This window comes from Patella vulgata, chromosome 5 (assembly GCF_932274485.2).
Source record: "Patella vulgata chromosome 5, xgPatVulg1.2, whole genome shotgun sequence".
In the NCBI taxonomy this organism is placed as follows: Eukaryota; Metazoa; Mollusca; class Gastropoda; family Patellidae; genus Patella; species Patella vulgata.
Genome location: NC_065883.2, coordinates 44,059,384 through 44,086,620, shown reverse-complemented (window position 1 = coordinate 44,086,620; position 27,237 = coordinate 44,059,384). Strand labels below are relative to the sequence as shown.

At 35.2% G+C, this 27,237-nt stretch overlaps 2 long non-coding RNA genes across 2 annotated transcripts in view; one reads left to right on the top strand and one right to left on the bottom strand.

The window, feature by feature from the left end:
• The window catches only part of LOC130013018 (uncharacterized), a 154,689-nt gene that overhangs the window by 127,045 nt on the left and 407 nt on the right, over positions 1-27,237 (top strand). The gene's annotated exons all lie outside the window — the stretch shown is intronic.
• Positions 4,735-6,845, bottom strand: LOC126820283 (uncharacterized). Its single transcript, XR_007679906.2, has 3 exons — positions 6,279-6,845; positions 5,645-5,795; positions 4,735-5,325 (listed from the first exon to the last, which is right to left on the bottom strand). It is a non-coding gene; the product is annotated as an uncharacterized LOC126820283 (long non-coding RNA).

Below are 27,237 nucleotides of genomic sequence, written 5' to 3'. Positions count from 1 at the left end.
GGGACCATAATTCATGAAGTTACGATTCGATATGCGCAAATATCGAAAGGAACCATATCTTTGGGTTATAAACATGCATGTCAAGTTTCATCAAAATCTTTCACTGTGAAAAACCGGGGCTAAGTCATCTGAAATCAAACAAATTTTACAATGTAGGTAGTGAAAACAAAATGTTATGTTAAGCGTTGTTCGAGGGTGGGGTGGGTGCATAAAATTCCAAATGCAAAGGGTTATTTTTCGTGCACGCCAATATGCACACAGGATTTCGATTTTTCGTCCTACCTAAAAAAACTGCACGCAAAGTTAGTTGTCGGGCCTTCGGTCAAGAACCACAGACAAAGGGAGAGAACGGGGACCTCTGTTTTGCATACCATCCAAGCGACTAGGCACTAATCCTTGTACCATGGACGAGGGGACGGGCGTTTTTCGTCCCATCGAAACGACTAGACACAGATCCTTGCTAGGCCTTCCATACTTCACCACTGCCAACGGGGAACCACTTTGACCTCGGGTTTTCGTACCATCCAAACGACTAGACACTAATCCTTGCAAGGCCTTCCGTTCTGCAGCAAATGAGCCACGCTGGCCTCGTTTTGTCGTAACATACAAACGACTAGACAATGTTTCATAATTTAGTCATGTTCGCGTGGGTGGGTTGGCAGCAGAATTGATATGTACATGATAGTGACACGAGGAGGGGAGCGGGGTGTACACAAATCACACAAATCAGAGCTTTGTAATACACGCATATACTTGATATACTAAATACACAAATGGCTGAATTTCGAGACATTTCTGGCACTCTTTTATCACATAATGAGAACACTGCATTAATTTCTATATATCAATAAAATATGCCTCAGACCCATTGTTTATTTTTAAATTTGAATTAGACTCGTAACAAAATATATTTTCTGGCAACAAATAGCATATAAATAAAACTAGATTTACTTTCTGATTATTTTTTTTAAATGAAATCATTCCAGGGCTTTTATTGATATTTCAGAAAATGTAGAGTTGGTCCCATGCACTTGAGGCCAAGGTCCTTGAAGTTGTACAGCTGCACCCGGTGACCGATATTTATTTAACGGGGAATAAGTGATAATTCATATTATAACAGTAAATAATTAAAATATCCCATAGGGATTATAATAATATGTATATCATGTAGGTGTGCATGTAGGTTAAAATTGTGACCTCTGTAAATAGGCCCGTTCCTTGCATTTAGTTTTAGAGTTAGGAGTGCTAAAATTGAGAGAGCGAAATGGGGTTGATCGACCACTCGACACAAACTAGGTCATTTCGGGACTAACGTATGGTTCAATTTTATTTCAATAATTCGCTTGCGCGTAGGGGTCTAGCAGTGGGGGGAAACCGGGTGATCCTGAAAAAATACACAGGTTGGACGGGCGACCTACTCCTTGTCACGTACGGAAAGATACCCCAGCAGCCAAAATAGGTCAAAATAGGCGATTTCGGTTTCTAGTGTCGATGCATCTTACGGTCAGTTTAAAAAATTGTCTTTTAAGGATAATGTGTATAGTACCAATACCTATCACATACGGAAGAGGTGATAAAATCTCTTTGCATTTCCAATTTCAAAATTAATTAAAACCAATATTAAATTCCGAAAATCGTTTTTTTGCTAAAACTCTTTTCTTTTTAATGTGATCAAAATGGGGGTAAAGCACAGAGTCAGGGGTGGTAATGGGCGTATTGTGTCCTAATTTCATGGTTTTCGGACAATCGGTGCCGGTGTCACGGCGAAATTCCACTTTTTTCCCCTCATGGAAGCCGTAAATTGACGCAAGGAGTAGGGTCGCCTGTCCAACCTTGTGGGTTTTCTCCGGGTCCTCCGGTTTCCTCCCACTGCTAAAGACCCCTACGCGCAAGCGAATTATTGAAATAAAATTAAACCATATGTTGGTCCCGAAATGACCTAGTTTGTGTCGAGTGGACGTTAAACCCCATTTCTCTCTCTCTCTCTCTCCGTAAATTGACTTGAGGCCAGTGTCCTTTAAGTTGTACAGCGGCACCAGGTGACCGATATTTATTTAACGGGGAATAAGTGATAATTCATATTATCGCAGTAAATAATTAAAATATTTCATAGGGATTATAATAATATATCATGTCTGGGTATTACAGGGTTAAAACCAATATTAAATTCCGAAAATCGTTTTTTTGCTAAAACTCTTTTTTTTTAATGGGATCAAAATGGGGGTAAAGCACAGAGTCCGGGGTGGTAATGGGCGTATTGTGTCCAAATTTCATGGTTTTCGGACAATCGGTGCCGGTGTCACGGCGAAATTCCACTTTTTTCCCCTCATGGAAGCCGTAAATTGACTTAGAAAAAAAAAACGACGAAAGGCAGGTGACAAGAACAAACGACTTGAACGAATGCAGGTATCACCTTGAAATTTTCAGGGTGCCTAGGTACCAACGTGAAAAGTTGCTCGCCGGAATTTAGTACTCATGGTACCGTTGGTTCCTGTGTAGCGCATGCGCGAAATCAAAACCAGCTAAACTCGAAAACAACCTTGTCGGCACGGAAAACATCAAAGGAGAAATTCGAATTTTTGAAATATTCAAATACCAAACATTTGACCATGATCCAGGCTATCCTCAAATGTATTAATTTCGGTAATAGGAGACAGATTCTCTAAGCCACGACCAATTGTGTATGTTTTCAAGCCCATAAATGTGGATTTTTCACTAATTTTCATTTTCATTTCAAAATGGCGTCCATCAGTTGACCTAAATCAAAATTCTAAACCGATAGATTTTTAGGCTTTCCTTCAAGCATTCAGAAAATGTAACTCTTATGTCTTTAAGTAAAATATTGCAAAAGCCGTATGGACTTTTCACATTTTGAGATGGTGGCACTTCCGGTTTGCTCGACAAACTCCATATTTTGTGTACTCATCAGTACTGTCTTAGATAGTACAGAAAAAAATTTTCAAGGCAATCTGACCTATATTTCGTCGATTTTTTTGAAAACTTTGATCCTTAATTTCACCAAGGGGAGATAATTTAGAAATTTTCCAAGGACATCATTGAAGTCGCATTGGCAAGATCTACTAACATTCTAAATTTCACGAAAATCGCACAACTATTAAAGAAGTTGTCAAATTGGTAATAACTTCCGGTTCGAAATGACAGCGACGAATTTTCGAAATGCCAAAATCCGAAATTGCAGATTTAAAGTAAATGTTTCAAGATACTCAAAGAAAAAAGAATTAGTAAAATAGGTCAAATAGTCACAGAGTTACAGCATTGTAGGTCAAATGCATTCCTTCGTAAAATTCGGTGATTTCGGATTCGTAAAACGTTTTGAAAATATATTTAATCAACAGCCACCACCCATTTCTGGGGGGATAGGTAAAAGTTTCAGAACGATCCTATGGTTAGATTCTGAGAAATCCGATTTGTGGACAAAACACAAAAAAAAAATAACAATAATAATCTTAACAGAAACAATAAGCTTTCATATGTAATATGAAAGCTTAATAATCTTAACAGAAACAATAAGCTTTCATATGTAATATGAAAGCTTAATAACTAGATCTGCTAAGCAGATATTAAAGCTTTCATATTCACAGTCACTGTCATATGTCATAGAAATAATATGAACAGAAAAAAAAAATCATTATAATGAGTAAAAATTTGGTGAAGTTAATTCGATTTTTCACTGGTAAATAATTAAATAGACAAGTGGCATAACTTGACCCGCATCCCATCAGCTATCCTGAAAAATGCTGGAAAAATTAAACAAGTAAATTGTGTTTAGTACTTGGTTAATTAAGACAGGCATATGCCTTTGCTATACAGGATGACATGAGGGAAATTTAGCTTGGGAGGTGTAGGCCTGCAGCCAAAATTTCTAGCTAGCTTAGAAACACAACTCCGCTACACGGTCTTCCATAAAAGAAAAACTATACATTTTTGGAAAGCTTATGATGCCAGGAAGACAAAATCTGGGAGTTCCAAGCAAAATGTTTGCAATTTATTGATTTAGGGCCAGATGAAATTCGTCAAAATTGTCAAATAAATGCTATTTGTGTACTAACAATTCTGAAGTTGACATAAAATTAAATAGCTGGTAAAACACCTCATGCCTTCATCCTTGGCAATGAACAGTTTATTGGACAGATTTTGATGTAAATAAAAATGCTCAAAACACAAATGTCATGGGTGAATAAAGAATTGTGGAAATCCATTAACGGTAAAAAAGAATTATCTCCCTTTCTGTCAAATGCCTGTAATTAATAGACTATCAGGTCTTGTATGAATCATAAGACCAGGTGTGGGCAAACAAGCCCAATAATTATTTTGTTTGTTGGATCTCAAGGGCCTGTTAGGGTTGGTTGTTGGATGTTTGCTCAGAAATTATCGCTTGTATGGAACATGCTAGAGTCGATTTGTAGCATATTCTAGCCAGGGGATATGTTTGACAGTAGTTGAGTGATATGCTTTTGAAATAATGGAGATCAGTAGCACTTTATAAGCATTGAACCACATGATTTTTTTCCACTAAGATAAACATTCTAAACCCACATACATGTTCCCTTTCAATTAGCCACTACAGTATTTTTACAACTGTACATGTAGCTGTGAACTACTATTTCGGATATGATTAATGGTCAAATTACAAACATACATGTAGATATAAGTTAAAAAAAATAATTGTGTATCTGGGCTGGAATGAAGGGAAAGGTTAGAAAACAGGATGAACAGTTGTGAAATTATTTATTAAAGTGAAACAATCATTGAAAATCAAAATTAAACAGTTACTCTGCACATCAAATGTCATCAAAGTTAATCTTCATTATCATCATCACTGTCACTAAATGTATTAACATCAAATTCGGTCTCTTTAACAGTTTTTTTTTCATTTTCACATTGACTACACATGCACAGGTCTGTACAAGAAAGGGGGGTTGGGATGGCCTAGAGTGCCGCGCTTCGACCTCTAGCTGGTCGGTCACCTCTGGCTTGTGGCTGTGGCTTTGATCCCAGGTGTGAGCGTATGTGGCATGGAGATAGAGGCGTCTTCTCAACCTCGTGGGTTTCCTCCGGGCACTCCGGTTTCCTCTCACTGCTAAAGACCCATACGCGCAAGCGAATTATTGAAATAAAATTGAAACCGTATGTTAGTCCCAAAATGACCTAGTTTGTGTTGAGTGGACGTTAAACCCCATTTCTCTCTCTCTCTCTCTCTGTACAAGACAACTTTGCTGGCCATTTATGATTCTTTCTCTTATGACATCTTCACAGAATATATTGTATGTGGTTTAATATTCGACGGAGGGCTAGTCATCTTTGCTGAAAAATATAAATAAACATATACATGTACACAATTAAAACAAAATTCTGGAGCTTGGTTTACTCTCATTAATTTCGTACAACAGAGGAAAAAGACACTTACACAGGGGTTAACATCTTATTTTCATGCAGAAACCAGCTAATGAAGACAGGAAGGCATTAGCAGTACAAGGAGAGATAGAGAGGAGAATTGCGGTTTAACGTCCACTGGACAAAAACATAGTAATTTCAGGACTCACCCATGGTTCAGTTTTATTTGAATAATACCAGTGGCAAGAAGGCGGAGAATACAAATAAAAAAAACATCACAAATATTTACCTTTCTGATAACTGTCTAAGAAATTCAGTACATGTATATTGCCTATAACATTTTTGGTGATATCTGACCTCAATGGCCACACAATCTTGCCCTCTGATATGCCTTAAAATATCTTCATCCTCTTTCAATTCAGCAGCTTTCAACAGTTGGCCTACAAACAAATTTGCAAACAAATTATACACCATATAGCGTTGAATGTTGTTTGTGCTCAAGGGTGGGGGAGGGAATGTCACTTTGAGGCCTACATGTACATGTACCTGGCTGGTCAACTCTGGCATGCGGTTTAGTTCAGATCCTTTGTGTGAGCGGAAATGGTCTAGAGACAGATCGTCTTAGCAAGGCACCTACAAGTGGGCCAAGAAAATAAAAAACAAGTTAACTTCTCTATGTTTCATCCCTTGTGCAAGCAAATGTGCAACACTTTAACCAATGACTGTGCCAAATCAACAAATGGGGTAAAGGGCTTTACTGGCTAGCTTCATAACAATTTTACAGTGATTGCAGTAGCACTTCTGATTCCATTTACAACAAAAACAACAACACAATAATTAAAAACTGTAGGATGAATATATTTAATATTTATTAGTAATAATTATAAATTTAGTAAGTAACATAATATTAACATTAGGCCTACCTGAGCCTGTTTGGGTCTGAGTCTGTGTTAATACATCCTTCTTCCTATTATCTCCAACAGTGACAAATCTGTCACGTTTTTTACATATAATACACACAACAGGCAGCACCGATTTACTCTTTCTTTTTGCTTCAGGAGCGTAATTTGTTTGGAGAGCTAGGTCCCAGATCGTCTACACTCCCGCTATTCCCTGGTTGGATTGTAGCCGGGGATTTTAATTTTTCTTTATCTATACGATTACGGGCAGACCCAATTCGGAATTTGTCTGTAAAAGGCCTGTAGCATGTTGGGTGAAATCCAGTATCTTTTGGCGCGTCGATAAATTCCTTGTTTGATTATATCACCCGAAGTCGCCTGTTCAACTATCCATTTCGCTCGCCCATCAAGTTTTAGCCATTCATGGGCACATTCACAGAATTTATCCCAGCGAGATTTTGTAAATAATTGTTCTCGTTCCTTTCTAAATCCTTGGTAATGAATAATACAGCGTAAATTTGATTTACGTTACGACAAAGTCTAACACTGTAAGTACCAAATAGTCATACGAGATATGTGCATCTCATCAAATTCAGCTTATACCATACCCACAATAATGTTACGGAGTCAGTGAGTTCAAGTTAGACAATACGCTGACCTTCCACTGACCATGCTTATAATATAAAATCTGTCAATGACAGCTGATTCATTGTTTAGTTTTTTATATGATATATTTAATATCAATAATATATGTATATGCATGCTTTATTTTACTTTACACGACCTCTAAAAATGCCCCAAATCGTAAAAATACGACTTTTTGGATTTCGATCTCCTTTTTTCGGCTACCCCGGACATTTTCAAAAAATGATACAATGATTTCACACAACAGGCCAGCTAATAGCCTCTCGATTGACAAGAGTTTCATCGCCCTCCATTCATTATAACCAATGTCATCGTGCCCTAAAGAATCAACAAATCAGCTTGCTTATCTCTGCTTACCCTAGGCAAAAAATGCTCATCTTTGAACTCAATCATGACATTGACCTAGTGAACGCCTACACCAAGTTTGCACATTCTAGCTTAATTAGAAGGAGAGTTCTTGTGTTCCAAAGTCCCGGCCCTTCAAATTGCTTCTATTTTTCATTTTCAATTCAAAATGGTGACCATCACGTGACCGAAATCAAAATTCTGATCCGATAGATTTTTAGGCATTCCTTCCAGGATTCCGAAAATATGACGCCCGAGTCTGTAAGTAAAATAGCAAAAAAGCCTTTTTGATTTTTCACGTTTAAAGATGGTGGCACTTCCGGTTCGATCGACCGATCGACTGAACCGGCTTTCAGGAATCAGACAGGAAATGTGTCATACAATAGCCCATTTATCTAGCTAACAAACAATACTTTAGATGTTTTAATCTGGTCACACCGGACGATTAAAACCCGATTGTTGCAAGAGCACCGATATTTTTACTGTTTTTATTTTTTAATTATCGAATATTTTTTGACTAATTCCTGTTTACGGATCATTATCGGGATAGATTTAATAAGTGGTATGGGAACTTAACTTCATGTAGCAGAAGTTTCAGAAAGATCCATTGGACAGTTTTACCTCCCTTATACCATTAGAAGCAGATTTACAGATATAACGATTTTTCGACTTTTTTCAAAGATTGTGGCCATTTTGGACCATTTATACTATATTGAGGATTTTAAATTTGGATTCACACCCTAGATCACCGTTAGGACTCTAAGTAACATAAGTTTAAGAAAGGAAATAAGAGAAGTTTTCGAAAGAAAAGCGTCTGAATAGGCTCAAGTAACATAAGTCTAAGAAAGGAAAAAAGAGAAGTTTTCGGGATGAAAGCATCTGAATAGCCCCCAAAAATGAAAATACTAGATTTTCAGCGTCCCATTAGATATTGCCTAACCAGCGAATTTATACCATTTAGATGTCATACGATCGTCCATTGTTCGGGCTATCCAATGACACTTTAGTTGTTTCGAAATCTTACGTAGTAATCACTTTTTTCGCAAGATCACCATTTTTTTACTTTTTATGTTTTTTTTCTCAAAATATCGGATATTTTTTCGACTACTTCCGGTTTTTGGATTATTGTCGGGATAATTTTAACAAGTTGTTTGGTTACCTAACCTTCTGTACAAGAAGTTTCAGAAAAATCCATTCAGCTGTTTTCCATAGAAAGAAAAATAAAAGAGCATTTTCAGTAATTTAAGGATTTTTCAACTTTTTTCCAAGATTGACGTTCTTTTTGGACCACTTATATTATTTCAATGTTTTTATTCTTGGACTCACGCCATAGTCCACCGATAGGACTCTGAGTAAAAAATGTTTAAGAAAAATCGTAGTTTTCGTTTTCGAGAAAATGGCGTCTTAAAATGCTCCAAAACGGAAAATACTAGATTTTCGGCGTACCATAATTTATTTTCTAGCCATCTGAATCGTATCCTTTTAGATGTCATATGATAGTCCATTAATGGGGCTATCCAGCGATACTTTAGTTCTTTTGGTCCGCTAATATCTGATGGAGAAATCAAGATTTTCGCAAGAGTGCTATTTTTTTTAAACCTTTTTAAACCTTGAATACGTCCGGTATGGAAATTGTTGTCGGGATAGTTTTAATAACCAGATTGGCTTATCAAATAGCCACAGGGCTATGTAATGATATATTACATTATCTGATCAGATAAAATGGCCCTGAGAAATCCTATGTTCAAAAGAGCCAAAAATTCAAAAATGTGTAACTTTTTTCTAAAAATTCGTTTAAATAATAAAGTAATAGAGCATTTTCCAAAATTTCACGATTTTTCAACTTTTTTCGATTTTCAGTACGTTATTTTATCTATTCCATACATTTCAATGTCTTATTGGATGGATTCATGCACAAGACTACCGGAGGGACTCTCGATAGGGAAAGTTTAAGAAAAATCCTTGGAGCAGTTTTCGAGATACAAGCGTCCAAAAGCGTTCAAAATCAGAAAATACTTGATTTTCAGCATGTCATATTTTGCTGCTTGGTCATACTATTTGTATAAATTGGGCATCATACGACAGTCCATCCCTCGGGGGCCACTCAACGAAATCCTTATTCGTTTAATCCATTGATACTGGACGGAGAAATCGAGTTTTTCCCCAAAACACACATTTTTTGCGTTTTTTTCGGAATATCTATCATTATTTCAACTACTTCCGGTTTCCGGGTCGTTGTTGAAATTGTTTTATGCAGCGGGCTGACTATATAGCTTTCTGTTCCAGGACTTTCAGAACTATCGATTTATCCTTTCCAAAAAATATAAGTGTTGGGAAATGGGCAGAAAATTCGAAAAAAATCGAAAAATAAAGGGCGATTACTCGGAATGAAACTGATATTTCTGGAATCGGATGGTCTTCAGGTATCCAAAAATGTAGGTCAAATTTGAAAATTTTGAAAAATAACAAAAATTGTCTCTTAAACAAAATTTTTCATTTCCCGAACGCTAGAAGTCAGCGACGAAGTTTCGAAATTTCGAAATTTTCAACTGCTATCGTCCGAGAAAAGACTCAGGGTTTCTGAAAATGTCATTTGTATGAAAATTGGTAAAGAATTGACTAAAGCTACGGCCGCTTTTTAATTTCTATGAACCGCACGAAATTCGGCCACTTCCGGTCTGCGCAGAAGTTTCAAAAATAGTTTATCAATTAGCCACCACATGGTTTCCCAATAGAAAATTTAGGTCCCATATCGGTATCTGTTACAGGCACTGAGAAATAGGCTCCCGCGAAAAAAAAAATAATAATAATAAATAACTAGATCTGCAAGCAGCACTGAATCGGCTTTCAGGAATCAGACAGGAAGTGTGTCATACAATAGCCCATTCATCGAGCTACTAAACGATACTTTAGGTGTTTTAATCCGGGTAATCACCCGACCGTGAAATCACGATTTTTGCAAGAGCACCGATTTTAACTGGGTTTTTTTAATATCCAATATATTTATATGACTACGGTTTCACCGGTGCCACGTTACCCTAAACATATGTCACTTCCGGTACCAATGAAACCATTAAACAGGTTTCCACATAAGCATTGCACACGTCAAATAAAATGGACGCCGAATCAACCAAATCCAGCAATATCAATTAATTTTATACATTTGTTACATGTAAGTGTACAGTACTTCCGGTGATAATGAAAATGTTCAATTAGTTTTATGAAATCAGAAATGGCATAAGGCATCACATGGTGAAAATTTTATGTAAATCGAATAATAATTGCCACTTTTATAGACCAAAAACCTTGAAAAGTGACTTGTATAAAACCGTCCATTTCTCTGCAACCGTACAAGTTAGAAACCATTTTCTGGTATCTGTATGATCGTATCGGTTCAATCTATTTGTTGATTGGAATCAAATATCATAATTTTAAAAACATTACAAATTAGACTCATTTGAATAAAATATCTGTTTTGAAGGCTAAAAATACAGTTTTTGCCAAAATGACGTTACTTCCGGTGATAATGAAAATCTTAAATTACTTGTATGAAATTGTAAATGGCATTAGGTATCACACAGTGAAAATTTTATGAAAATCGAATAATAATTGACACTTTTATGGACCAAAAACCTTGAAAAGTGATCTGTTGAAAATCGCCTATTTCTCCGCAACTGAACAAGTTAGAAACAATTTTGTGAAATCTGTATGACCTTATGGATTTTATTAATATGCGAATGTAAACCAAAAGTTAAAATTATTAATACATATTAAATAATTCTTGTTTGAAAAAAATATTGATTTTAAAAGTTAAAAATGCACTTTTTGACAAAATGTCGTCACTGCTGGTGTCAATTTTAAATTGTAATCAATTTGATACGACGCATACTTGCTTTTTGAATCAAATGGTGTCACTTTTGTGAAAATCTAATAATAATTGACTATTTTACAGGCAAAATAACGAAAATAGTGACTTATGCAAAATTGCCCATTTCTAGGTAACTGCTTATATTACAAACTAATTTTAACATACATTTTCTTCGTATGGATTATAGCTACAAGTTTATAAAAGTTACGTAGAAATATTTTAAAATCTGAAAAGCCTGAATGGGTTGTAAATAGGTCAATTTTACACTTTTTTTCACCTCTTAATCGAATTTGCTCGAAAATGAAATCGAAATTAAAAAAACTGTTCCCAACATTTTGTGCGCCTTTAAAGGGCACACTCTTTTAGTTATATTAGTTTTTTTTAAAAAATATTATTTGCTTTCGAAAAATGGTACCTAACTGTCAAAATTGTAGTTTTTGGTAAAATTAAGCCACTTCCGGTGCCGAAAGATAACTCTATTGGTAACAAAAAAATGACAATTACGACAACGGAGTACATGAACTTTATTTTATACAAATCGAGCAATAAATAATTAATCTAGGACTGAAAAACTGAATTAGCCAATGGCGACCAAGGAAAATTACTGAGACAAAAAAAAATGACATTTTTGCCCAAGTCATATGACTCTTTAATTTTGTGTAAAACACGACTAAAAAATATTCATTAATAAAAAGGTTTTTTGTAAAAATTTAAATTTTCAAATTTCGAACGACAAAAGCCATATATGAATGTTCGAAATTGAAAAATGTGAGATAGTCATTGTCTCGGAAAAGATTCAGGGTTTCCAAAAATGTGAATTGTTTTAAAGTAGGTAAAGAATTTGCGAAACCACGGCCGATTTTTGATTTATTGCTACCGTTCAAAATTCGGCCATTTCCGGTCTGCGCAAAAATTTCAAAAATACTTTATCGAGTAACCACCACATGGTTTCCTGAGAGAAAATTGAACCCCAGATCGATATCTGTTTTCGATCATGGATAAATAGGCTCCCGCGGTAAATAATAATAATAATAATAATAAATAGACCTGCAAGCAGCACTGAACCGGCTTTCAGGAATCAGACAGGAAGTGTGTCATACAATAGCCCATTTATCGAGCTACCAAACGATACTTTAGATGTTTTGATCCGGTCACACCCGACGGTGAAATCCCGATTGTTGCAAGAGCACCGATTTTTTTTACTATCTTTTTTTTTAAATATCGAATATTTATTTGACTACTTCCTGTTTACGGATCATTATCGGGATAGATTTAACAAGTGGTATGGGAACTCAATTTCCTGTACCAGAAGTTTCAGAAAGATCCATTGGACAGTTTTACCTCCCTTATACCATTAGAAGCAGATTTACAGATATAACGATTTTTCGACTTCTTTTCAAAGATTGTGGCCCTTTTGGACCGTTTATACTATATTGAGGCTTTTAAATTTGGATTCACACCATAGACCACCGTTAGGACTCTAAGTAACAGAAGTTTAAGAAAGGAAATAAGAGAAGTTTTCGAAATAAAAGCGTCTGAATAGGCTCCAAAAAGGAAAATAATAGATTTTCAGCGTTCCATTATATATTACCTAACCCGCGAATTTTTACCATTTAGATCTCATAAGATTGTCCATTGTTCGAACTATCCAATGACACTTTAGTTGTTTTGATTCGGTGAAATCTGGCGTATTAATCACTTTTTTCGCAAGATCTCCATTTTTTTTTTATTTTTACGTTTTTTTTTTCTCAAAATATCCGAAATTTTTTCGACTACTCCCGTTTTATGGATCATTGTCGGGATAGCTTTAACAAGTTGTTTTGTTACCTTACCTTCTGTACAAGAAGTTTCAGAATAATTCATTCAGCTGTTTTCCAAAGAAAGAAAATTAGAAGATCATTTTCAGTAATGTAAGGATTTTTCAACTTTTTTCCAAGATTGAGGCTCTTTTTGGACAACTTATATTATGTCAATGCTTTTATTGTTGGACTCACGCCATAGCCCACCCACGGGATTCTGCGTTAAAAAAGTTTCAGAAAAATCGGAGTTGTCGTTTTCGAGAAAAAGATGTCTAAAAAGGCTCCAAAAACGGAAAATACTAGATTTTCGGCGTACCACAATTTATTTTCTAACCATTGAAATTGTACCATTGAGATGCCATATAATAGTCCATTAATGGGGCTATCCAAAGACACTTTACTTCTTTTGGTCCTGTAATATCTGACCGAGAAATCAAGCTTTTCGCAAGAGCGACAATTTTTTAACCTTTTTTTTTTACATTTTTTGAATACTTCCGGTATGGAGATTATTGTCGGAATAGTTTTAATAACCAGTTTGGGCAATTAAATAGGGGCAGGGCTCTGTAATGATATATTACATTATTTGATCAGATAAAATGACCCTGAGAAATCCTATGTTCAAAGGTGCCAAAAATGCAAAAATGTCAAAATATCGAAAATTAAATTTCAATAACTCAATACATATTATACATCGTTAGAATCATAATTAGGTCAGCTATCCGAATCTGTAATCTTTTTGTAAAGTAATAGAGCATTTTCCAAATTTCACGATTTTTCTACTTTTTTTAATTTTCAGTCCCTTTTTTATCGTATTCCAGACATTATAAAGTCTTATTGGATGGCATAATTCACAAGACTATCGAATGGACTCTCGATAGAGAAAGTTAAAATTTCGAGGTTCAGATTTCGAGATACAGGCGTCCAAAAAACCTCCAAATCAGAAAATACTTGATTTTCTGCTTGTCATATTTTGCTGCTTGGTAACAGTATCCGTATAAATTGGGCATCATTCGACAGTCCATTCCTCGGGCCACTCAAAGAAAGTTTAATTCGTTTAATCCATTGATACTGGACGGAGAAATCAATTTTTTCCCAAAAACACCCATTTGTTGCATTTTTTTCGACATATCTATCATTATTTCGACTACTTCCGGTTTCCGGATCGTTTTTGAAATTACTTTATGCAGCGGTCTGACTATATAGCTTTATGTTCCAGGAATTTCAGAATTATCGATTTATCCTTTCCCAAAAATATAAGGGTTGGGAAATGGGCAGAAAATTCGAAAAAAATCGAAAAATAAAGGATGATTACTCGGAATGAAACTTATATTTCTGGTATCGGATGGTCTTCAGGTATCCAAAAATGTAGGTCAAATTTGAATATTTTGAAAAATAACAAAAATTGTGTTTTAAACAAATATTTTCATTTTTCGAACGCTAGAAGTCAGCGACGAAGTTTCGAAATTTCGAAATTTTCAACTGCTATCGTCCGAGAAAAGACTCTGGGTTTCTGAAAATGTCATTTGTATGAAAATAGGTACAGAATTGACGAAGCTACGGCCGTTTTTTAATTTTTATGCACCGCACGAAATACGGCCACTTCCGGTCTGCGCAGAAGTTTCAAAATTGTTTTAAGGAGTAGCCACCGCATGGTTTCGCAATAGAAAATTTGGTTCCAGATCGATATCTGTTTCCGATCATGGAGAAATAGGCTGCAGCGGAAAAAAATAATAATAATAATAATTTTAGTAAAAACAATAGTCTTTCAGACAAAAGTCTGAAAGCCTAATAATTTTAGTAATCTCAATAGGCTTAGAAGATATCAAAGCTTTCATGTAAACTGCAAAAGGGGTTATTATAATCTATGAATCAACAACCACTTTGACGGAAGATATTCTCTCGGCTAAAAAATCTTTTTTCTCTCATCTACGAGAGATAAGTAGAATTAAACCGGCTCAGAGCCGACCGTGTTGATAAGAAGCCGCTTATTTGACATTGACACATAACTGAAGGTGAATAGGCCTACCCGTCCAGTTAATACAATGGGCAATCTCACATCGGTCCACTAAAGAGAGGCACATACTAGTCGCCTCCTACTTCCCCAAGACATTTAGTCCAAACCTTGGCTCTCATACATATAAACCATTTAATACTACATGTACATGTATTTCGTACTTATATCATATTAAACCCCTCGGCCGCCATGTTGAATCACACAGTATTTAACGTTCTATATCCTAACATCTTGATGAAATCAACGACAAATCTAAACTTGGGCACACCAACCATTTTTATTTTTACATCAATTCAGTTTTTTTTAAATAAGTAATTCTATCACAAATTATAGTGAAGACTGGACCACTAAACTAGTTACCGATCAGTTTTTCTTTGTGTTAATGCGACCTACATTTTCAAAGCAATGATTCTTATAATGTGCGAGCCGCCATGACACCGGCGGATATTATAACTTCGATAGGCGAGAAACTTCAGGTAGCAGTTGGGTTTCATCAAATCATATAATTATGCGGTACGGCTTCACCTTTATTTCAATGGGAATTGGTTTATTATATGTGCAGTGCAGGTTTAGGTCAGTTTATGTGTAAATTAAGGGAGCTATACATAGGTCAGTAACCTTTTTGTAGTCATTTGACTAAAAAAAAACTTGCGGAAAGGAACTCCGTAGGACAAGCCACTACTGTGGCAGGAGTAAGGCGGAAGACATCAGTAGTGGAACCATTTCTAAGTTAATCCTGAATTGCGTTGCTATTGTAAGAATATATAAAATGGGGTTTACGGTCCCGCTTTTTTGCTGTAGTTTGAGTAATGAGTTAGAGCGTATATTTTGTAGTCAAAAAATCATTGCAAATAGAAGACCTCATCCCCACCACCACCACCCTGTAATACACTAGCTAGCTTGTGTATTTCCATATTCCATTTCCGAGAGATAGATAGAGAACACGCGAAATATAAAGTGATTTTTCTTACAATCAGGGACCATAATTCATGAAGTTACGATTCGATATGCGCAAATATCGAAAGGAACCATATCTTTGGGTTATAAACATGCATGTCAAGTTTCATCAAAATCTTTCACTGTGAAAAACCGGGGCTAAGTCATCTGAAATCAAACAAATTTTACAATGTAGGTAGTGAAAACAAAATGTTATGTTAAGCGTTGTTCGAGGGTGGAGTGGGTGCATAAAATTCCAAATGCAAAGTGTTATTTTTCTTGCACGCCAATATGCACACAGGATTTCGATTTTTCGTCCTACCCAAAAAACTGCACGGAAAGTTAGTTGTCGGGCCTTCGGTCAAGAACCCCGGACAAAGGGAGAGAACGGGGACCTCTGTTTTTCATACCATCCAAGTGACTAGGCACTAATCCTTGTACCATGGACGAGGGGACGGGCGTTTTTCGTCCCATCGAAACGACTAGACACAGATCCTTGCTAGGCCTTCCATACTTCACCACTGCCAACGGGGAACCACTTTGACCTCGGGTTTTCGTACCATCCGAACGACTAGACACTAATCCTTGCAAGGCCTTTCGTTCTGTACAAATGAGCCACGCTGGCCTCGTTTTGTCGTAACATACAAACGACTAGACAATGTTTCATAATTTAGTCATGTTCGCGTGGGTGGGTTGGCAGCAGAATTGATATGTACATGATAGCGACACGAGGAGTAGGGGGGGGGATCGGGGTGTACACAAATCACACAAATCAGAGCTTTGTAATACACGCATATACTTGATATACTAAATACACAAATGGCTGAATTTCTGGCACTCTTTTAACACATAATGAGAACACTGCATTAATTTCTATATATCAATAAAATATGCCTCAGACCCATTGTATCATATATGATACACTAAATTTCGACATTGATTTTCAGAAAAAATATTGTTTATTTTTAAATTTGAATTAGACTAGTAACAAAATATATTTTCTGGCAACAAATAGCATATAAATAAAAATAGATTTACTTTCTGATTATTTGTTTTAAATGAAATCATTCCAGGGCTTTTATTGACATTTCAGAAAAAGTAAAGTTGGTCCCATGCACTTGAGGCCAGGGTCCTTGAAGTTGTACAGCTGCACCCGGTGACCGATATTTATTTAACGGGGAATAAGTGATAATTCATATTATAACAGTAAATAATTAAAATATTTCATAGGGATTATAATAATATGTATATCATGTAGGTGTGCATATCTGATATGCTGGGTATTACAGGGTTAAAATTGTGACCTCTGTAAATAGGCCCGTTCCTTGCATTTAGTTTTAGAATTAGGAGTGCTAAAATTGAGAGAGCGAAATGGGGTTGATCGACCACTCGACACAAACTAGGTCATTTCGGGACTAACGTATGGTTCAATTTTATTTCAATAATTCGCTCGCGCATAGGGGTCTAGCAGTGGGAGGAAACCGGGTGACCTACTCCTTGTCACGTACGGAAAGATGCCCAAACAGTCAAAATAGGTCAAAATAGGCGATTTCGGTTTCTAGTGTCGAAACATCGTTGCGGTCATTTTGAAAAATTGTCTTTTAAGGATAATGTGTATAGTACTAATACCTTTCACATACGGAAAAGGCGATAACATCTCCTTGCATTTGCAATTTAAAAATTAATTAAAACCAATATTAAATTCCGAAAATCGTTTTTTTGCTAAAACTCTTTTTTTAATGTGATCAAAATGGGGGTAAAGCGAGTCCGGGGTGGTAATGGGCGTATTGTGTCCAAATTTCATGGTTTTCGGACAATCGGTGGCGGTGTCGCGGCGAAATTCCACTTTTTTCCCCTCATGGAAGCCGTAAATTGACTTGAGGCCAGGGTCCTTGAAGTTGTACAGCTGCACCCGGTGACCGATATTTATTTAACGGGGAATAAGTGATAATTCATATTATAGCAGTAAATAATTAAAATATTTCATAGGGATTATAATATGTATATCATGTCTGGATATTACAGGGTTAAAACCAATATTAAATTCCGAAAATCGTTTTTTTGCTAAAACTCTTTTTTTTTTAATGGGATCGAAATGGGGGTAACGCACAGAGTCCGGGGTGGTAATGGGCGTATGTGTCCAAATTTCATGGTTTTCGGACAATCGGTGCCGGTGTCATGGCGAAATTCCACTCTTTTCCCCTCATGGAAGCCGTAAATTGGCAGGTGGCAAGAACAAACGACTTGAACCATTGCAGGTATCACCTTGAAATTTTCAGGGTACCTAGGTACCAACGTGAAAAGTTGCTCGCCGGAATTTAGTACTCATGGTACCGTTGGTTCCTGTGTAGCGCATGCGCGAAATCAAAACCAGCTAAACTCGAAAACAACCTTGTCGGCACGGAAAACATCAAAGGAGAAATTCGAATTTTTGAAATATTCAAATACCAAACATTCGACCATGATCCAGGCTATCCTGAAATGTAATAATTTCGGTAATAGGAGACACATTCTCTAAGTCATGACCAATTGTGTATGTTTTCAAGCCCATTAATGTGGATTTTTCACTATTTTTCATTTTCAATTCAAAATGGCGTCCATCAGTTGACCTAAATCAAAATTCTACTGCGTAAATTTTATGGGCTTTCCTTCAAGGATTTGGAAAATATAATCCCCTTGTCTGTAAGTAAAATATCAAAAAAGCCTAAGCGATATTTCACATTTCAAGATGGTGGCACTTCCGGTTTGGGCTACAAACTAGTAAACTAGTAAAGAAATACAATTTCAAGGCAATCGGACTTATATTTCGTTGATTTTTTTTAAAAACTTTGATCCTTAATTTCATCAAGGGGAGATAATACAGAAAATTTCTAATGACATTTTTCAAGTTGTATCGGTAAGATCTACTTATATACTGAATTTCATGAAAATCGTGCAATTATTACAGATGTTGGCAAGTTGATTTTAACTTCCGGTTCGAAATCACAGCTTCGAATTTTTGAAATTCGAAATTCCGAAATAGCAGATTTGGAGTAAATCATTCAAGGTACTGAAGGAAATGTTTTTTAGTAAAATAGGTCAAAAAGTCACAAAGTTACAGCTATGTAGGTCAAATGCATTCGTTCGCAAAATTCGGTGATTTCGGATGTGTAAAACGTTTTGAAAACATACCTATTCCAAAGCCACCACCCATTCTTGGGAGGGTAGGTCAAAGTTTCAGAAAGATCCCACGGTTAGATTCTGAGATATAAGATTTGCAGGAAAAACACACACACACAAAAAAAATAATAATAACTAGACCTGCAAGCAGCACTGAACCGGCTTTCGGGAATCAGACAGGAAGTAAGTCATACAATAGCCCATTTATCGAGCTACCAAACGATACCTTAGATGTTTTGATCCGGTGACACCCGACGGTGAAATCTCGATTGTTGCTAGAGCACCGATTTTTTACTGTCTTTTTTTTTATATATCGAATATATTTTTGACTACTTCCTGTTTACGGATCATTATCAGGATAGATTTAACAAGTGGTATGGGAATTTAACTTCCTGTTCCAGAAGTTTCAGAAAGATCCATTGAACAGTTTTACCTCCCTTATACCATTAGAAGCAGATTTACAGATATAACGATTTTTCGACTTTTTTTCAAAGATTGTGGCCCTTTTGGACCATTTATACTATATTGACACCATAGACCACCGTTAGGAATCTAAGTAACAGAAGTTTTGGAAAGGAAATAAGAGAAGTTTTCGAAATAAAAGCGTCTGAATAGGCTCCAAAAAGGAAAATAATAGATTTTCAGCGTTCCAATATATTTTGCTTAACCCGCGAATTTTTACCATTTAGATGTCACAAGATCGTCCATTGTTCGAACTTTCCAATGACACTTTAGTTGATTTGATTCGATAAATCTTACGTAGTAATCACTTTTTTCGCAAGATCCCCATTTTTTTACTTTTTATGATTTTTTTCTCAAAATATCGGATATTTTTTCGACTACTTCCGGTTATTGGATCATTGTCGGGATAGTTTTATCAAGTTGTTTGGTTACCTAACCTTATGTACAAGAAGTTTCAGAAAAATCCATTCAGCTGTTTTCCAAACAAAAAAAAATAGAAGAGCATTTTCAGTAATTTAAGGATTTTTCAAATTTTTTCCAAGATTGAGGCTCTTTTTGGACCACTTATATTATTTCAATGCTTTTATTTTTGGACTCACGCCATAGTCCACCGATAGGACTCTGAGTAAAAGAAGCTTAAGAAAAATTGTAGTTTTCGTTTTCGAGAAAATGGCGTCTCAAAATGCTCCAAAACGGAAAATAGTAGATTTTCGGCGTACCATAATTTATTTTCTAGCCATCTAAATCGTATCATTCAGATGTCATATGATAGTCCATTAATGGGGCTATCCAGCGATACTTTAAAACCTTTTTTCTCCATTTTTTGAATACTTCCGGTATGGAGATTATTGTCGGGATAGTTTTAATAACCGGATTGGCTTATCAAATAGCCACAGGGCTATGTAATGATATATTACATTGTCTGATCAGATAAAATGCCCCTGGGAAATCCTATGTTCAATAGTGCCAAAAATGCAAAAATGTCAATATATCGAAAATTAAATTTAAATATTTCAATACATATTATACATCGTTAGAATCGTAATTACGTCAGCTATCTGAATATGTAACTTTTTTGTAATCTTTTTTTTAAATAATACAGAAATAGAGCATTTTCCAAAATTTCACGATTTTTCAACTTTTTTCGATTTTCAGTACGTTATTTTACCTTTTCCAGAAATTTCAATGTCTTATTGGATGGATTCATGCACAAGACTACCGGATTTACAGATATAACGATTTTTCGACTTTTTTTCAAAGATTGTGGCCCTTTTGGACCATTTATACTATATTGACACCATAGACCACCGTTAGGAATCTAAGTAACAGAAGTTTTGGAAAGGAAATAAGAGAAGTTTTCGAAATAAAAGCGTCTGAATAGGCTCCAAAAAGGAAAATAATAGATTTTCAGCGTTCCATTATATTTTGCTTAACCCGCGAATTTTTACCATTTAGATGTCACAAGATCGTCCATTGTTCGTACTTTCCAATGACACTTTGGTTGATTTGATTCGATAAATCTTACGTAGTAATCACTTTTTTCGCAAGATCCCCATTTTTTTTACTTTTTATGATTTTTTTCTCAAAATATCGGATATTTTTTCGACTACTTCCGGTTATTGGATCATTGTCGGGATAGTTTTATCAAGTTGTTTGGTTACCTAACCTTATGTACAAGAAGTTTCAGAAAAATCCATTCAGCTATTTTCCAAACAAAAAAAAATAGAAGAGCATTTTCAGTAATTTAAGGATTTTTCAAATTTTTTCCAAGATTGAGGCTCTTTTTGGACCACTTATATTATTTCAATGCTTTTATTTTTGGACTCACGCCATAGTCCACCGATAGGACTCTGAGTAAAAGAAGCTTAAGAAAAATTGTAGTTTTCGTTTTCGAGAAAATGGCGTCTCAAAATGCTCCAAAACGGAAAATAGTAGATTTTCGGCGTACCATAATTTATTTTCTAGCCATCTAAATCGTATCATTCAGATGTCATATGATAGTCCATTAATGGGGCTATCCAGCGATACTTTAAAACCTTTTTTCTCCATTTTTTTAATACTTCCGGTATGGAGATTATTGTCGGGATAGTTTTAATAACCGGATTGGCTTATCAAATAGCCACAGGTGTGACAGTATTTGTTCTTTAATCAGGTTCGGATGACAAGATTAGTTTCAGGTTCATACAATACTTTTTATTCTGCTATAAACATATTTACAATACTCGTACTACAAAACTTAAAGACTCCATAACTAGCTTGTATTGAGGGAGCCATGTCCTGGCTTGGCACAAATGTGCCAACTCTCAGGCGCTCTTGGCCTGCGCTCTCGTGTCCTGTCCGGACCTCTCTGTCTATTTGTTTCTTAATCTGGGTTTATAAACCTTTCCTCACACAAAGGAATCTCATTAGGCATCTGCTATAATGTATCATGTTTCATATCAGTTAACGTTCAGTATAGTTTATCAGACAAAGAAGTAAGATAAGACATGCCATCAACAAGTTAAAGTTACATAAGTTACATAATGCTACCAAGATCTATAGGGGTCGGCAGGTGGATTTGATATTCAAATTACTTTCACATGTCAAGATGGCAGGGGGCATAACATGTCATTTTGTAACATACCTTCCCTTTTTTTTCAATAAAGTTATGAATTATATGAAATAACTTATTTTAAGACAGTTACAAACTTAAATATAACTACCCTAATTAAAATATAAACAAAAATACGAAAAATTACAATATACTGATTAAAAGTTAAATAAACAAAAATACAAATTTAAATGGCAAAGAATAAAACACTGGTTGAAAATATACTAGAATGTTCATACATTATGTCGCAGATAATTTTAATGTTCACACACACGAGTTCTTGGAATCGCATATAACGCACACTATTCTGTTTTGCACACACGCGAGTTATTTTAATCACTAATAATTATAAACAAAAAAAACCACACTGTAGAGCTATTCTAATGTTCACACACACAATCGGTCACACCAGCGAGTCAATGAAATTACATATATACATATATATCACAGACTACTTTAACGTCCACACACGCAAGTTATTTAAATTACTTATAATTATAAAAAAAACAAAAAAAAAACACTGTAAACTATTTTAATGTTCGCACACACTCGAGAAGCGCGAAATACCATCCTTGAAGCCATCTGTAGGGAGAGGTACGAATTATTACCCTCTTCTTTATCCTCTACTTTATTCTGGTGGCTAACTGTAGGGAGGAGTACAAATGATTTCCTTCTTCTTCTTTTAATTCCTCTTCCTCCGTTCGAGGTTCCGGTAATGGCGCGGGGTCAATATTTTCCTTGCATAGTGTAGCCCCATTATTGGCATTATTTGCCACCATTGTTGTTGATCGGTAGTCTTTTCGTTTTCCATACCGTCTGGCCGGAACGGTGCGTTATGACATGTGCTATGAGGAGTATTATAACTGTCACCCGCCCAAGTTTTATCATCTGTTTATCATATCATGGAGTGTACTTAATTAATAGTTAATCGAATTAGCAAGTGGAACAGACTGACTTTAGATAACGATCTAACGATATTTACATTATTATTTACATGGATACAATTGAAATTAGGGTGTCATATTGTTTTATCTCAAGATAAAGAATAAGGAATGATCTGAACATATTTCTCAAATCTTGAATAAGACCTTTTTTTAAAAACATTTAGCAAAATTAAAAACGGTTTATTTCTCTAAGTTTCAAACAAAACACAAAACAAAACTTCACATTCGCTTCTACTTTCAGCGCGGCTCAAATTCTCTTGAGGAATATACATAAAATCTCTCCCGAACTTTCGGGGCATCCCATCAAATCGTGGGGCATTACAAATAAAAATCTCTTCCGTAAATATCGGGCTCTCCCAGTAAACTTTGGGGTAATCACAAATAAAAATCTCTCCCGTAAATATCGGGAATCCCATTAAATATTTTGGGTAATATACACATATAGACAGAACAACAACAAACTTAGAGGAAACACGTTAATACTTTGTGAATGTTATTGGGTTAAATTCCAAATTACCATACTGTTAACTCGATTCTAGTTAAAAATTGCACGAAACATTTTAGTTCTCGATTTTGAATGCCAAAATATGTGTTCAAAAACAAACAATTATAATCTATAATCTTTTAAAACAACATGACTCATTGGAAAACAAACAATATATATACAATTTTGTTTTAGTCATTTTCCACTGCTAGCTTGAAAGGCAATATATTAAATTTAGTAGTTACACCATGATATTTAATGACCCGTGATGATAAACTGTTGATTTCCCAGTTAAATTATAATACATAGCACTAATGTCGTTATTAACCGTGGCCATGGTAGGATCAGAAAAAGACTTACCTGTGAATACTAATTGCTGTGGCCTGTGATCTTCTAGCTAGTGGTAGGACTTCAAAACGTTGGTCTAGTCTACGGCACCAATTTATATGTGACAGTATTTGTACTTTAATCAAGTTCAGATGACAAGACTAGTTTCACATCTTATAATACTTTTATTCTCTGCTTCTTCTAACATATTATGTATAAAACTTAAAGACTCCATAACTAACATATGCTGAGTGAGCCATGGCCTTAGCTTGGCTAGGCACGTGTGCCAACTCCAAACTAACTTACATTACATGGCCCCAGCTCCAGTGTCCTGCTTGGACCTCTCTGCCTATTTGTTTCTTAATCTGGGTTTATAAACCTTTCCTCACACAAAGGAATCTCATTAGGCATCTGCTATAATGTATCATGTTTCATATCAGTTAACGTTCAGTATAGTTTATCAGACAAAGAAGTAAGATAAGACATGCCATCAACAAGTTAAAGTTACATAAGTTACATAATGCTACCAAGATCTATAGGGGTCGGCAGGTGGATTTGATATTCAAATTACTTTCACATGTCAAGATGGCAGGGGGCATAACATGTCATTTTGTAACACAGGGCTATGTAATGATATATTACATTGTCTGATCAGATAAAATGCCCCTGGGAAATCCTATGTTCAATAGTGCCAAAAATGCAAAAATGTCAATATATCGAAAATTAAATTTAAATATTTCAATACATATTATACATCGTTAGAATCGTAATTACGTCAGCTATCTGAATATGTAACTTTTTTGTAATCTTTTTTTTAAATAATACAGAAATAGAGCATTTTCCAAAATTTCACGATTTTTCAACTTTTTTCGATTTTCAGTACGTTATTTTACCTTTTCCAGAAATTTCAATGTCTTATTGGATGGATTCATGCACAAGACTACCGAAGAGACTCTCGATAGGGAAAGTTTAAAAAATATCCTTGGAGCAGTTTTCGAGATACAGGCGTCCAAAAACGCTCCAAATCAGAAAATACCTGATTTTCAGCATGTCATATTTTGCTGCCGTCTCATAGGATCCGTGTGAAATGGGTATCATATTACAGGGTTAAAACCAATATTAAATTCCGAAAATCGTTTTTTTGCTAAAACTCTTTTTTTTTAATGGGATCAAAATGGGGTTAAAGCACAGAGTCCGGGGTGGTAATGGGCGTATTGTGTCCAAATTTCATGGTTTTCGGACAATCGGTGCCGGTGTCACGGCGAAATTCCACTTTTTTCCCCTCATGGAAGCCGATATTGTGTATGTTTTCAAGCCCATTAATGTGGATTTTTCACTATTTTTCATTTTCAATTCAAAATGGCGTCCATCAGTTGACCTAAATCAAAATTCTACTGCCTACATTTTATGGGCTTTCCTTCAAGGATTTGGAAAATATAATCCCCTTGTTTGTAAGTAAATTATCAAAAAAGCCTTAGCAATATTTCACATTTCAAGATGGTGGCACTTCCGGTTTGGGCTATAAACTCCATTTTTTGTGTACGAATTAGTAGTGTCGTAACTAGTAAAGAAATACAATTTCAAGGCAATCGGACCTATATTTCGTCAATTTTTTTTAAAACTTTGATCCTTAATTTCATCAAGGGGAGATAATACAGAAAATTTCTAATGACATTTTTCAAGTTGTATCGGTAAGATCTACTTACATAATGAATTTCATGAAAATCGCGCAACTATTAAAGAAGTTGTCAAGTTGATTTTAACTTCCGGTTCGAAATCACAGCGACGAATTTTTGAAATTCGAAAATCCGAAATTGCAGATTTGAAGTAAATGATTTAAGGTACTCAAAGAATTTTTTTTTAGTAAAATAGGTCAAAAAGTCACAAAGTTACAGCAATGTAGGTCAAATGCATTCGTTCGTAAAATTCGGTGATTTCGGATGTGTAAAACGTTTTGAAACATGCCTATTCCAAAACCACCACCCATTCTTGGGGGGGTAGGTCAAAGTTTCAGAAAGATCCCACGGTTAGATTCTGAGATATAAGATTTGCAGGAAAAACACACAAAAAAAAAATAATAATAATAATCTTAACCGAAACAATAAGCTTTCGTATGTAATACATATGAAAGCTTAATAATCTTAACAGAAACAATAAGCTTTCATATGTAATAGATATGAAAGCTTAATAATCTTAACAGAAACAATAAGCTTTCATATGTAATACATATGAAAGCTTACTAATAATCTTAACAGAAACAATAAGCTTTCATATGTTATACATATGAAAGCTTAATAATAATAATCTTAACAGAAACAATAAGCTTTCATATGTAATACATATGAAAGCTTAATAATCTTAACAGAAACAATAAGCTTTCATATGAAATATGATAGCTTAATAATCTTAACAGAAACAATAAGCTTTCATATGAAATACATATGAAATATGAAAGCTTAATAATAATAATAATAATTTTAGTAAAATAATAATTTTAATAAAAACAATAGTCTTTCAGACAAAGTCTGAAAGCCTAATAATAATAATATTAGTAATCTCAATAGGCAAAGTTTGAAAGCCTAATAATAAGAAGAATAATAATCTTAACAAAAACAATAGTGTTTCACACAAGCTACGCAGTGTGAAACCCTAAATAAGCTTGCATATATAATATGCACAATTGCACCATTAACCGGAAACTGATTATATTTCGGTACAGATAGTAATGTTTATCGTTTGAGGATCTGAGGTTGCGACGTATCACTATACAGTGTAAACATTTGTTTTATATAGCTGGGGATATAGAGGAGAGACTTTTGTATACAGCTGTAAGGATGGTATATTCAATTCGCGCTCTAACTAGCATCCAATGCAATTCCTTTAGTTTCTCACTGATGTCTCGGTGTTTTAGACATTAGTCTAGTAGCGCTATTTTGTGCAACTTGCAAAATATTCAGAGAGAATATTAGTGCTCCCCCTAGAAGAACATTTGCATAGTCAAGTTGGGAAATAACTAAGGACGTAATATTTCTTACGCAGACTGATTTGCTCTTGAAAATATTGTTTATTTTGGGAGTTGCAGATTTGATGAATGAGACTAGAACCCATTCGTAGTTTTGGTATCACCTTTAGGTTCTGTAATTTAGACGGTGGGGTTATGATAAGAATTTCGGTTTTGTCACCATTTAGTTTTATTTGTTTAGGCACATCCACACACGAACATCATCCGGAAATTTCTCTAGTTTGAAGATAGCCTATTCCGCGAATTTTTCATACAAATGAAAATCGTGATAAATTTGAGTGTCATCTTGATCTTGGTCTTAGTCACTTGGCCTTTAAATATACTATTGCTTTAATTAATGTGCAAGAACCGTCACGACCCGGGCTTTCTAATAAACTTTATTAATTTC